Source organism: Mchenga conophoros, linkage group LG3 (genome assembly GCF_057382185.1).
Source record: "Mchenga conophoros isolate Kocher_MC1m ecotype Shallow Benthic linkage group LG3, M_conophoros_male_GT1.1, whole genome shotgun sequence".
NCBI lineage: Eukaryota > Metazoa > Chordata > Actinopteri > Cichliformes > Cichlidae > Mchenga > Mchenga conophoros.
This window is the reverse complement of record NC_140528.1, coordinates 11,336,565-11,350,471: the sequence shown is the minus strand read 5'-3', so window position 1 is coordinate 11,350,471 and position 13,907 is coordinate 11,336,565. Positions and strand designations below refer to the sequence as shown.

General features: G+C 41.0%; 1 long non-coding RNA gene across 1 annotated transcript; it reads left to right on the top strand.

Annotated features, from left to right (window-relative positions):
• The first annotated feature begins 3,176 nt into the window (after window positions 1–3,176).
• LOC146577266 (uncharacterized) lies at window positions 3,177–12,490 on the top strand. The gene is made up of 3 exons (XR_014891644.1): window positions 3,177–3,635; window positions 7,643–7,748; window positions 12,391–12,490. It is a non-coding gene; the product is annotated as an uncharacterized LOC146577266 (long non-coding RNA).
• The last annotated feature ends 1,417 nt before the right edge of the window (window positions 12,491–13,907 follow it).

Sequence of the window (13,907 nt, the reverse complement as noted above, 5' to 3'; positions counted from 1 at the left end):
ATGCAGGTTTACTGAATATGAAAAGGTTGTGTTGATTTAACTCAGTTGTTTAAGTTTCTGCCAAAGCAAAACCTTTGTGTGCAACCAGTGTCCACTATTGAATCAAGTAAATCCAACATGTTTTTGTCAGTGCAAAAGGAGTTACGGTGCCTGTATTCCTGCACAATATTGTCCCGGGAGGGAGGAAAACTTTCTGGTGAAGTTTTGGTTGATTTTTGGGTTTTGCTTGACACTAGGTTGATTTTATCAGTGAGGTTTGGATTGTTTTCTTTCTCTAAGAGAGAGAAAGATGGTTTTATGCTTGGACATGTTTGCAATGGGCCCCAGTATTTGTTACTTTATTAGTATTTTATTGGTTGCGTTTGTTTGTGCTTTTGTTACAGTGCACTGAGATAAGAACATCTGAGAGGTGTGATCCACCGGTGGTGATATTTTGGTATTTTGTGAGTTCCTGATTTAACAAATCAGCTCTTTAATCCAGACCTGAGAGGTTGAACTTTAAAGCGCTATAAAATATTCTTACTGGAAACAGTGGCAAAGTGTTTTTCTCCATGATTATAATGGGCTTGGGAGAAATTCACTGATATGTGACATTGATCACATGAGAAGTCCTGAGCCTAAAAGGATTGCAGCGAGTCAATCCAGTCCAAAAACAAGGAGCTGTTTTCCTTTAAAATGATGACGTCATCTTGCTGGTGATGGAGGTTCGAATAGGTTGCGCGTGAGACTCCATTATCAGCAATATCTGGTATGAATGTGTGTGGATGTATGCATGTGACTGGACTGTGATGGACTGACGACTAAAAGTTTAACTGACTTGATACTGAGACAAAAACGGTGCCGACTTTAGGATTAGTGAATGTCCACAACAATTCACCCAGCCTGTAGAAGAAGGGTGGAGGTTTTGTCTTGCTTTGTTTTGTTGTTGCAGGAGCAGAAGGATGACAGAGACTAAAGGGGGAGGCTGTAGCTTCACATGAGTGTGAGCTGCAGACTGAACCCTTTGGTTGCTAATGTTGAGTCACTGATGTTTGCATTAAGAAAATTGTGTTTTATTAGCTGTGTTTTAATTAAGGTATCACATTATATTGTTGGGAATGTTAAATGCTAAAGTGAAGAAAAGCTTTGATTTCACTCATGACTGAACATGTTATTATTAACCATAGCAGGCCACTGTAAAGAGTCAATTAGCTTTTATAGAGGAAAAAAAGGCCAAAAACTCTGTTAATACCTATGAATAACAGGCAATGATAGACTTGTCACATTCAAAATAGAGATATGTAATAACAAACACGGGTCCGTGTCATTTAGGTTCTCCATTGAAATAGTCAATCATTTAGAAAAGTAGAATATATATATATATGTCTCAACGCTGTTTCTCAATAATATTAAAAACCTAAAAACTATTGTTGTGGAAGATAGAAGTCACTGTGACAGCCCTCTGACTGTGGAGGACGTTTGTAATCCTATTTCTGCACTTAAGGCCAACAAATCTCCCGGCACAGATGGTTTAACTGCAGAGTTTTATGAATCATTTTCTAATCTCCTGGCTCCGTCTTACTGCAGCTTTTCATAGGAAGTGTAGAGAATAACATCCTCCCTCCTACTCTTACTCAGGGTCTCATAACACTTATTCCAAAGCCAAACAAAGACTTACTTCTTATTGATAATTGGAGACCCATCTGTCTGCTCAATGATGACTATGAGATTATGGCTTTAGTACTTGCTAACAGAATGAAAGAGTTCTTGGACACAATTATCGATGAGACACAATCAGGCTTTATGAGAAACAGACACCTTTCTAAGAACATGAGATTGGTTTTAGATCTACTTGATTACTCTGATTTGGTATCTGACTATAGCTTCATTCTCTTCCTGGATTTTTAAAAGGCTTTTGATACAATTGAACATCAATTTATTTTCCACTCTTTGGAAAAATTTGGCATTTTTCTGTAAAGCTATCAAAACCTTGTACACGAATGGCAATAGCTCAATTAAAATGATTAAGACTCCACCCCGAGATTTGACCTGTTATACAAGGAATCAGCACAGCTGATAAGGAGCTCATCATCAGCCAGCTAGCTGATGACACCACACTCTTCTTGAAGAATGCAAATCAAATCCATCCAGCCCTTAGTGTTATTAGTGATTTCTCTGAGGCATCTGCTTTATGTCGAAATCTAAAAAAAAATGTGAATTACTAGCAATTAAAGGCTGCACTGCAAATGCTCTCTGTAACATTTCTGTTAAACAAGAAGTCACATATCCAGGACTGTTAATATAAAGACCAAAAGTCAAGATGCTCGTCAAACTTGTCAAACAGTGTTGGGGAATTCTCAATGGTGCTTGGTGCCATACCCTCAGGGACTTTAATGTTATATAAAAACACCGACAGCTCAATATCTGCCTCAGTCACTCTCCCTGATCCAGCTGAGTCAGCAGTGGGAAAAATCTGCTTTTCACAGGAACTTGGTAACAGCAATAAGAGAATACGTAGTTTATTCCAAGAAGATATCATGTCTCTCCCATATATAGAATATCTTACTGGAATCGACATGTTCCAGATATCACCTGGAAGACAGTCTGGATGATCCCATAAATATCTAATTGTGAACAAGGTGAAAGAAATCTCATATAAAATTCTTCATAAATGTTACCCAGCCAGTCACTATATGGTAACATTTAAAAGAGACATAAATACTAATTGCACTTTCTGTGGGGATCATCCAGAAACTTTGGCACATCTCTTTTGGTTCCTCTACACAGAGATTCTGGAAGAATTTAGCAGTTTTGTTATTGTCTATAGTTTAAGGGAGTTTTCTTTACGATGGGAAAATGTTTTATTCTTTTTCTTTAAGTTCCCCAGGAAGAATGATAAATGTTTTTTTATAAAAAAATTGTTAATACTTTTAGCTATTTTATATCCATAAATGTAAGTTTATTAATAAAACACCATATTTCTGCCTTTTTATAAGGATATGAATTGTACATACAATCAATTTCAGACTCAACAAACAAAAAAAGCCTCTCAGAACAATATTTATATTGTAACAGTTGCTATTGTAATGCAGTGTATCACCACATGGCGGCGCCTCCTGTCTCATGACTGGTGTCACCCCCTTTTTGTTCTTCTTTGCACTCCTCCTGTAATGGATGCTCCCGTGTGTACGCAGACTAGTGTGCTCTTTAGTAATGTGTGGTAGAGGTAGCACTTTTATTTTTGATATTGTAAATAAATGAGTACTTTTTGGAAAGTCAGAAGCTGTTGCTCATTCGCTATCCACCTGCACACCTCCGCGGCTGGCTTCATCTCCACTGCACGTTACAATATGTTGATTTTTTTCGCCTACTCATATCATAATTTTTTTACTCCTGGTTCTGTATGTTCATGTTCTGTTCTTTTGTAAACTTCATCTGTTTGTATGTTGTATACTCATTGTGTTTCAATAAAGTTCGATTTAAAAAAAGGTACGTTCTAAACGAAGCTTCAGACGTCACTGATCACGTGACTCTGGCCAAACGAATCAAGCCTCGACACGGTGCTTCTGAAGCAGCGCGTTGATCTTTCTGACACACGCACCGGAGCGTCAGCTTCAAGCGGACCATCACTACGTCTCACATCTAAAGGTGTCAAGGTAACTTTGAACTGAGTTCAGTCAATCTGGAGTTTTTCCAAGTTTTCTGTTGCTCTCTGTGAGAGAAGAGCGTTAAAGGCGGGGCTCTCCAGAGTCCAGCAAAACAGGAAACCACAGCTGGGTGTGTGTAAGTGTGCAAACCAATAGAATGCATCGTGGTGGGGGGGGGGCATCACGGGCATTGGCAAGAAAAAAAGAAAATAATCGGTCGTACCCATGCTTCCCCGACGTCATGCCAGCGCATATTGGGAAATTCGTAGGCACCGATCGGTTTTCTATCAGCCATTTGCTGGGAGTAAGGGCACCCTCCGTTTGCGAGGTGCGCCTGCTGCTGGCGGCACAGGGAGGAGAGGGCGGGGCGGCGGGGAGTCTCTGGCTGGCTGGAGCGGCATCTAATAACCAACTCGCAAAACAAAATAAAAACAACAAACAGATATTATGATACAGACTTATAATCTGCACCGATGTTTTTTCTAAATTCTATAAAGTGAGCTTGAGAGCCCTCGGTGCGCCTGCGCGCTGCTGAAGTCAAAGTAAACTTTATTGTCATCTCCGCTACAGACAGTCCAGCATATAGAGAGACGAGACGACGAGGCTGCAGTTACAGCGGTGCAAGTAAACAAACAATAAATATAAGAAGAGTAAGAAAATAAATCTACACTTTAGGACTCGGGGTAAAGGATCAATAAAAATTAAAATTTATAATTTACAGTTTGATGATTTAAAGTCTCACACAACCCGTCAAAAGGGGCGGGGCCGGCTGCTTCCAAGTAGAGCACATTTCATTTATAATGATGTAAATCCAAGCCCATCATGGATTCACGATCTGAATCCTGGGTTGTGTGAAATCCCAGAAATCAACCTTAGACAAAGTGAATCTGTGAACTAAGGTGTAGGTCTGTTAGGTTAATTGTGCTGATCCTCGGGTTGGGGGATTTGTGTTTGTACTGGAGCGCAAAATTCAAACCAATGGAAGATGGACAACAAAAGTTCAAAGCCATCAGGTGCTCAGTTTATGTATTTATTTTTGGCCTACATCAGTAAGAAATGCCAAATTATATACACAAAGTTACAGGAATCACCACTCCTGTTATTCATGATGATTTCAGTAACATCACATAATAACATGTAACGTTATTATGTGATGTGCGTACTGTTAATGCTGATACTGTGGTGAAATTCTCTGCTTCTTTTGTGTATTCTGCATCTATTACGTCAGATTGTCTTACCCCTCATATGGTTGAGAATTTTGCCAATACCCTGTTAACTACATGTTCCTCCATCCTCGACACTGTGGCACCTATTAAAATGAAGCGCCCCAGAACTTACTCACAATGTTGGTTAAGTGACTCTGTTCGCGCTCTACGACGTGCGTGTCGGCGGGATGAGAGAAGGTGGAGGAAAGATAAACTCCAGGCATCTTACGACATCCTACGTACTAGTCGCTTGAAGTTTCAAACTGCTGCCAAAATGGCTAAAGCAGCTTTTCTTTCAAAAGTTATCTCTACCAATGGTAACAATCCTCGAATTTTATTTAAAATTTTTAACTCTGTGGTCAACCCCTGCCCCACTATGCCGCTGCCGTGCTCCACGGTTCTTTGCGAACAATTTTTAAATTATTTTTTAGATAAAGTCTCATCTCTTAAATCTGCTCTTCCTTTAATGACAGGCCCTGCGTTTACCCCTGACTGTTCCTCTTCCTTCTATCAGTTTGAACCCGTTTCACTCCCTACTCTTAAGCGTCTGGTTGAACAACTGAACAATACTAATCTCGTATATGATGTTCTTCCATCTCGTATAGTTAAGGACTGTTTTAGTGCAATTGGACCTAGTATATTGTCCCTTTTGAACTTTTCTTTGCTCTCTGGTTGCGTACCATCAGCCTTTAAACATGCTATAATTCAGCCTGTTCTTAAAAAAAGGAACCTCGATTATAATGATTATGCGAACTATAGGCCGATTTCCAAGCTTCCGTTCTTGGCCAAAATTCTTGAGAAGATAGTGTTGCTTCAACTCCAGGCCTACCTGGATGAGAATAGCATTAATGATAAATTCCAATCGGCCTTCAAACCACATCATAGCACTGAGTCAGCGCTGCTCCGAGTTCTCAATGACCTTCTACTAATGGCTGACAATGGACGCTCCTCGGTCCTAGTGCTATTGGATTTATCGTCGGCTTTCGATATGGTTGATCATAAAATCCTATTGGCGAGACTTGAGCACACTGTAGGCATCAAGGGTGTTGCCTTGGATTGGTTTAAATCATACTTGTCCAATCGGCTCTCCTCGGTTCACTTGGCCACTTCCTCTTCCTCCGCTGTACCTGTCTGTTGTGGTGTCCCTCAGGGATCTGTGTTAGGCCCTACTCTGTTCTCATTGTACATGCTTCCATTAAGCGCTATCTTTGAGAAATATCACATCGCTTTTCATTATTATGCTGATGACATTCAGATCTACTTTGAGTTAAATGATGACCTAGCTTTGTCCTTGAATAGTTTTCGAGGGTGCATGTGTGAGGTCAGGCAATGGCTCCTGGCAAATACTCTTATCCTTTATGATAAGAAAACTGAAATTGTGGTCTTTGGCAGTGATGTCCTTCGTGCCAAACTTCGTGATGCTTTTGGTTTTCTCACTAGCTCCTTTTACGACACTGTTAGGAATTTGGGCGTGTTACTTGACAGCTCATTTAAACTTGATAGACAAGTGTCTGCTGTTGTTAGATCCAGTTTATACCAACTCCGCCTTATTTCTAAGGCCAGGCAGTATATCCCGCATAAAGACCTGGAAAATCTCATCCATGCCTTTGTAACTTCGAGGCTGGATTACTGCAATTCACTCTATTTTGGACTCCACTCTGCCCTCCTCCATAGATTACAGACAGTCCAAAATGCTGCTGCACGCATTCTAACCAAAACTAAGAAGTTTGCCCACATTACTCCCGTCCTAGCTGATTTGCACTGGTTGCCTGTGAAATACCGTATCCAATTTAAAATTCTGCTGTTTACTTTTAAAATCACTAATAACACAGCACCGAGCTATCTTAAGGAACTCTTAAGCTTATATGTTCCTGCTAGGGCTTTAAGATCATCCTCACAGTTACTGTTGGTGCAGCCTAGATCTCGGCTGAAGTCTAGAGGTGATCGAGCGTTTGCCCTGGCCGCACCAGAGTTGTGGAACAACCTTCCCATTTGCATTCGGGCATCTGACTCTATTCAATCTTTTAAATCACGGCTTAAAACGTATTTGTTTAATCTTGCGTTTTCTACCGGTTAAATGCTGGCCTTGTCTGCAGTGATTTATTTTACTAATTTTCCTATCTTGCTTTTTATTTGCGCTGTGTATGTCTTATCCCCATTGTGTGTTGATGGCACAGTTATATTGTGCTATAGCTATGTGCTATAGTTATTGTTGAAAGATTTTATTATGTTTATGTATAGAAGTACATTTCATTTGAGGTTCTCTAGATGTGTTTGCTCTTTGTACTAGAGAAGTTACACTGTGCAAGCTCAGCACGAAGTCTCTACTGTTGTATGTTATCTCTTCCACTCATGTATCTGTGATGAAGTCTCTACTGTTGTATGTTATCTCTTCCTGCATGTGTCTGTGACGCAAACATGTTTGAGTATAAATAAAGGGTGGCAACTGCTGCGGGGTGTGAGTCTTCGTTTGAACACTCACCCGTGTGCACGTTAAACCTGCAAACCTGTCTGAGTGTCATTTATTCTGACCTGAGTTGCATTACAGGAAAACTCCTGACAGTTATATTTTTTCTATTGGTGGCTTTTTCCTGTGAACATAATTCTACACTTTTATTTTTATGACTCTGATTATACTTGTGTTAATTTGTTCAGGCAGGTATCAGTGCTCAAACCTTTTGTGTTTGTTTCCAACAAGTTGCCCACCTCGGGAAACAAAAATGTGTTCTTTTACTTGTCAGATGAACATATGAGACACTTTGACTCTTCAGTGCAGTGTGGAGCCTAACAAAGATCTGTTTTGTGTCCCAGCTGATCAGCAGGAGGAGGAGAGTCTGACGGAGCAGCAGAGGAACATTTTCAGCTACTTGGACTCAGCTCAGCCACTACAGAGGAAACAATGAGCTCAACACAGAAGGTGACAGACAGAGCAGGACCATATGACCAAAGATATTTATCACCATATACATTTGAACATTTGCCATAACGATGTAGCTGACGATAGAATTGACACCAGACAAAATACTTTACAGCTGCACAACTTTATTAAAATCCCATCAATGTATTTTCACTGAAACAAGCAGCTGTTGTTTATGTGTTTATGTACTAACAGCTGGAAACGTTTCATACAGCTGTGTTTGACAGAAATGAAGGAGAACATATTTAGTTCATTTGTTTCTACATGAGCTCTGTGTGATTTGATGAGTATCTGAGGCTGAGACCACAGGACTGTGAAACATGATTGTTGGGCTTCATTTCTGTGCTGAACAGTCGTTTAAGATTAGCTGTAAATAACAATTAGCTGATGTTGTTCATGAGACTAAAGTCATCTCACTGTGGTAATGTAAATATAATATGGCCAATATTATAGTTATTATATTGTTGGCATTACTAAATTTGGCTCAATGCTTACATATATGCGTAAAAAGCAAATGTAGGAGCTGTGATAACTGTTTCTGATAAAATGAAGAGTAGACTGATATATGAAATATTCCTTTATTGGGTGAGAAAATCAGACCATGTCATAACTGCTTTAAGTCACACAGAATAGATATCAGAGCCTTAAACAGGCTGACTTCTGCTAAATGGGTCAAACTGGGCAGAAGGTCTACAAACACATAACATCCTTATAGAATATGATGTAACACTATAGATCAACTTAGCTCAGAATATATAAAGCATATAAACAGTTACAGCAACATGATGCAACAAACACAGCAGCTACTGATCCAAAATACTCAAAGCTTCATAGTCAAAGGAGCTTGCAAAGAAAAGCGTCTGGACTTCTTTAAGTTACTTGAAGACGTTTCACCTCTCATCCGAGAAGCTTCTTCAGTTCTAAGGTCAAATGGTGGAGAGTCCCAGATATAAACCTAGTGGGAGTGACCCCCCACAGAGGGACAAAAGGACCCCCTGATGATCCTCTAATCGCCTGAGCCAAGGTGTGAAACTGGGTGTGGGTCCCAATCAGCCAGAGTTTCGGGTGAGTTCATTGTGAAACCTGGCCCCACCTTATCATGCGAATTCCTGAGATCAGATGGCCCAGGATGTGAGTGGGCGTTAAGGCGTCTGGGAAGGGATCTCAAAACTGGATTATAGATGGCAGAGAGTTGGTGTCGTAAACCCCGCCTCTGTTCAAAGATGGTCGCTCACAGTGGACATAGATGGCTTCCTTCACTCCTCTTTCAAACCATCTGTCCTCTCTGTCCAAAATGTGAACATTGGCATCCTCGAAAGAGTGACCTTTATCCTTAAGATGCAGATGGACTGCTGAGTCTTGTCCTGTGGAGGTGGCTCTTCTGTGTTGTGCCATGCGCTTGTGAAGTGGCTGTTTGGTCTCTCCAATGTAGAGGTCTGGGCATTCCTCGCTGCACTGTACAGCACACACCACATTGTTAAGTTTGTGTTTTGGCGTTTTATCTTTCGGGTGAACCAGTTTCTGTCTGAGCGTGTTGCTGGGTCTGAAATGCACCGGGATGTCATGCTTGGAGAAAACTCTCCTGAGTTTTTCTGATACACCGGCTACATAGGGGATGACAATGTTGTTGCGTCTGTCCTTCTTATCCTCCCTCGCTGGTGTCTGATCTTCTTTTCTGTGCCTCTTTGCTGACTTTAAGAACGCCCGTTTAGGATAGCCGCACGTTTTGAGTGCTTCCTTTACATGTGTGTGTTCCTTCTTTTTTCCTTCAGGCTTAGAGGGAACATGTTCTGCCCGGTGGTGTAGGGTCCTAATTACTCCAAGTTTGTGTTCCAGAGGGTGATGGGAGTCAAACAGGAGGTACTGGTCCGTGTGTGTGGGCTTCCGGTAAACTTCGATGTTGAGGTTGCCGTTCTCTTCAATGTGCACAGCGCAGTCCAGGAAAGGCAAACAGTTATCCTTTGTGTCTTCCCTGGTGAACTTGATGTTTTTATCCACAGCGTTAATGTGCGCAGTGAAGGATTCCACTTCTTGTGTCTTGATTTTGACCCAGGTGTCGTCCACATATCTGTACCAGTGGCTGGGTACTCTTCCTTTGAAAGAGACAAGAGCCTTCCTTTCCACTTCCTCCATGTAAAGGTTGGCTACAATAGGTGACACGGGGGAGCCCATGGCACAGCCATGTTTTTGTCTGTAAAAGCCTTCGTTGTATTTGAAATATGTAGTGGTGAGGCAGAGGTCTAACAGTGTGCAAATCTGATCGGCTGTGAAGTTGGTCCTGTCCTCCAAGGAGCTGTCTTCTTGTAGTCGTTTTCTGACCGTCTCCACGGCCTCCGTGGTGGGTATGCAAGTGAAGAGAGAGAACTGAAGAAGCTTCTCGGATGAGAGGTGAAACGTCTTCAAGTAACTTAAAGAAGTCCAGACGCTTTTCTTTGCAAGCTCCTTTGACTACGATGACCTGGATGACTGAGAACCTTCACAGACTCAAAGCTTCATAGAACTGAAACCAACATTTATTTTTAGCTCCATCCTGCTGCTGATACAGACTTTAGGTTTCTGAACATTAAACTTGTTGCTGTCTTTCATAGTGTGTAACTTGAAGGCCCTGAGTACTTTCTCCCACACTGAAAACACTGGGATGATCACATTATTTGAACATTACCTAATAAGACGGATTCAGCACAGACAGTTGTGTTAAACTTTCCTAGCAGTCCTTCACAAACAGGGAACAGTCTGTCTATTCTCTCCATCTGTCAGCTGCTGCTGGCTCTTCCTCCTCCTCTTCCTCACACACTGCTGAGTTTGTCCTGGTGGATCATCAGGGCTGCAAAGCCTCACAGATGATGTGCAGCAGTGGCTCCCTCAGTCTGTCCTCACTCTGGACACTTGCAGCTTATCACACATGGAAATCAAATGTGTGATAAGCTGCAGGATTCAAACACAAGTGTAACTTATAACCACATGTTCATACTTTTATTCCACAATCAGAGAGAAAGAAACAGAGAGAGAGTGCAGGACAGACAGACAGGTGGCAGTCTCAGGTGTACACACTGCTACACAACAGCACCAGAGAAGCAGGATTTAGTGTTTGTGTTATTACGAGTGTAAACAAGAAGAGTTCCAGATGGTGCAGTGGACACATGTGTGACTGCTGTGATTAAAGCATCTTTCTTTCAGCTTAACGAGTGAACCGTCAGCTCGTTCAAACACACGTTAAAGTGCGTTTGGCTCGACACCACCGAACAGAGGCAGCAATATAACACAGCTAACATTAACAGTGCAGTGGATCCTGCTTGTGCCGTGATGTTCAGGACTGCAAACCGAGCAGCATCACTGACTTTCAGCTTGTTGTGTTTGTGGATATATGACTGACTTTAATTATCCACAAAATCATCACATTCTCTGTCAGATTAAGGTCGACTATTGAACGGCGTATATTTTAAAGGCTTTAAAACCAAGTTAACGCTGAAAGTACAAACATCACTAATGTCACATAACTCTGCCGACAAGGCATAGCTATGGCTATGAAATGCTCTTTGTGTATCACTTCTTCATTATGAAAGATGTCATTAATGCACTAGTAATGTCTCATCTGGAGTATTGTTCAATCATTTGGTCAGCAGCTAATAAGACAGATCTTAACAGACTTCAGTTAGTCCAGAATAAGGCGTCCAGATTAGTGTGAAGATGTTCATACTATACTAATATTGATAAAATGCATAATAACCTTTCTTGGCTTCCTGTACAGGCTAAAATATTCTATGGCTTACTTGTAGTTCTAAAGAAAGCAATTCTGTTAAACACACCACATTTATTCTGCTCAGCTGCAGTATCCAAATGAAATACATCATCATATTACACAGTTTTCAACAAACTGCAATTTAGTAAATGCTCGAGTTAAAAGTAACGTTTTGTAAAACTGTTACATTTAGAGCAACTTTTAAGTGGAATAAGTTGCCTTAAAAAATTAGAGAATTATTCAAAACTTCAATGAACACTTAAAAGCCGATTTACAGAGCTTTTAGTTGTTGTAAATATTGTAAGACATGATTTGTTTTTGAAAGTTGTGTAATGTGCCTCAATGTTATTGATATTATTATTATTATTATTGATTGCTTATATTTGAACAATTGTGAAACCTCACTGTGGATGTAAGAGTGAAATTATGTGGATATCTTGAATCCACTTTATTGTGTAATATTTTATGTGAGTATTTGACGGAAGACGAGCAAAATCTGTTGTGGAAGCTAACGGGGTTCCTTTAGAATAAACAAACATAGGATTTATTATCACTGAATAATTCTGTATAAATCTATACAAATTATAGAAATATGTAATAGGAAACAACAAAATAATCTAAATTATAAAATAGTGTGTGTGTGTGTGTGTGTGTGTGTGTGTGTGTGTGTGTGTGTGTGTGTGTACAATCAGGATGGATGGGCATGATTTTAGTGTTTGAACAGTCATGAATTATCTTTAACAGCAGGTTGGATGTAATGTGTTAGAACTACCAGCAGGTGGGTATAGGTGGTGCCACGCTCCACCTTCAGGTTTAAAACTAGTGTTAATGGAGTTTGAAGGTTGAGTTTGTTCCACGACTGCATTTCACTCACTGCCTCTGTTTGTATCTCTGTCACTGCAGGACCAACATGGAGCCAGAAGTCAGCGCTCTCAGGAGGCCGACAAACCTCACAGAAGAAAGGGAGAGAAAAAACACACCTGTGACGAGTGTGGGAAGGGTTTTACTGTGAGGGCTAAACTAAAACGGCATCAGGTCATCCACACTGGAGAGAGACCGTTCAGCTGTGACTTGTGTGGAAAGTCTTTTTCCTTGAAGGGTTCCCTAAAAACACACCAACTCATCCACAGTGGAGTTAAAGCGTACAGCTGTGATCAGTGTGGCAGAGCTTTTACTCACAGTAGCAACTTACAGAGGCATCTAGTTACCCACTCTGGAATTAAGCCATACAGCTGTGACATCTGTGGAAAAACTTTCAGTCAGAGAGGGAACCGAAATACACACCTACGCATTCACACCAGACATGATGTGTATTGCTGTGAACAGTGTGGCAAACAGTTTATAACTCACACAGACTTACAACGACACATGTTTACCCACACTGAGGAGAGACCTTATCAATGTGACCTGTGTGAGAAGACTTTTAAATCTCCACGTCACCTGAGACAACACCAACAGATCCACACCAGAAAGAGACTCTACAAGTGCAGCTACTGTGAGGTATGTATTTATATTGTTATCTTGTCATTTTAGCCTGACTGTTTGGAACAACTCTGCTCATTAAACTGTGTTAGCATGTTAGCAATTCTACTGCATGGAAAAGCAGCTCTGAGTGATTATTCAGATTTTCCTTTCAGTTATGATTTTAGTATTACTGTAGTATTATGGTGGTAGTATTGTAGTTATTGCAGCCCAGTAAACTGAGTGTGTTAACTGAAACAGTCAAATGTAGTTGGACGTCTGCAGAGATGCTCTTTATTTCAGGCGACGTTCAGGATACAAATGTTGAAGGACTGACTTACACTGTCTTTGTGTCTTTGTTTAGAAGCAGAGCGGCACAGATGGATCCAGTTCTCAACCCTGTCATCACTGTGGTGGTGGGAAAGACTTTCATTGTGACCTCTGTGGAAAAACTTTCAGTTGGCAAAAGACCCTAAAAGTACATCAACGTAGACACACTGGAGACAAACTGAAATACTGCAAAGAATGTGGGAGAAGCTTCACCACACCAAGTGAGTTAAAACGACATGAACTGATTCACAGTGGGGTTAAAAAGCACCTCTGTGATCAGTGTGGGTCATCCTTCACCACTGCATGGAAGCTTAAAACACACAAAGGAGTCCACACAGGAGAGAAACCACACAAGTGCAGACACTGTGAGAGAAGCTTCTCACAGTCAGGTAGTCGTAACATTCATGAACGTGCACACATGGAAGGAAACTACAGCTGTGACCAGTGTGACAAGAGCTTCAGGAATCTCAGATCATACTCTGCACACAAACGATCCCACGTTACTAATAAACTGTTTCACTGTTACCAATGTGCCCAAACATTCACCTCATTGTCTGCTCTGTGCAAACATCAGCGCGATCACTCAGGGCTGAAATCACTCCCATCACTGGATCACAGTGAATCTGAAG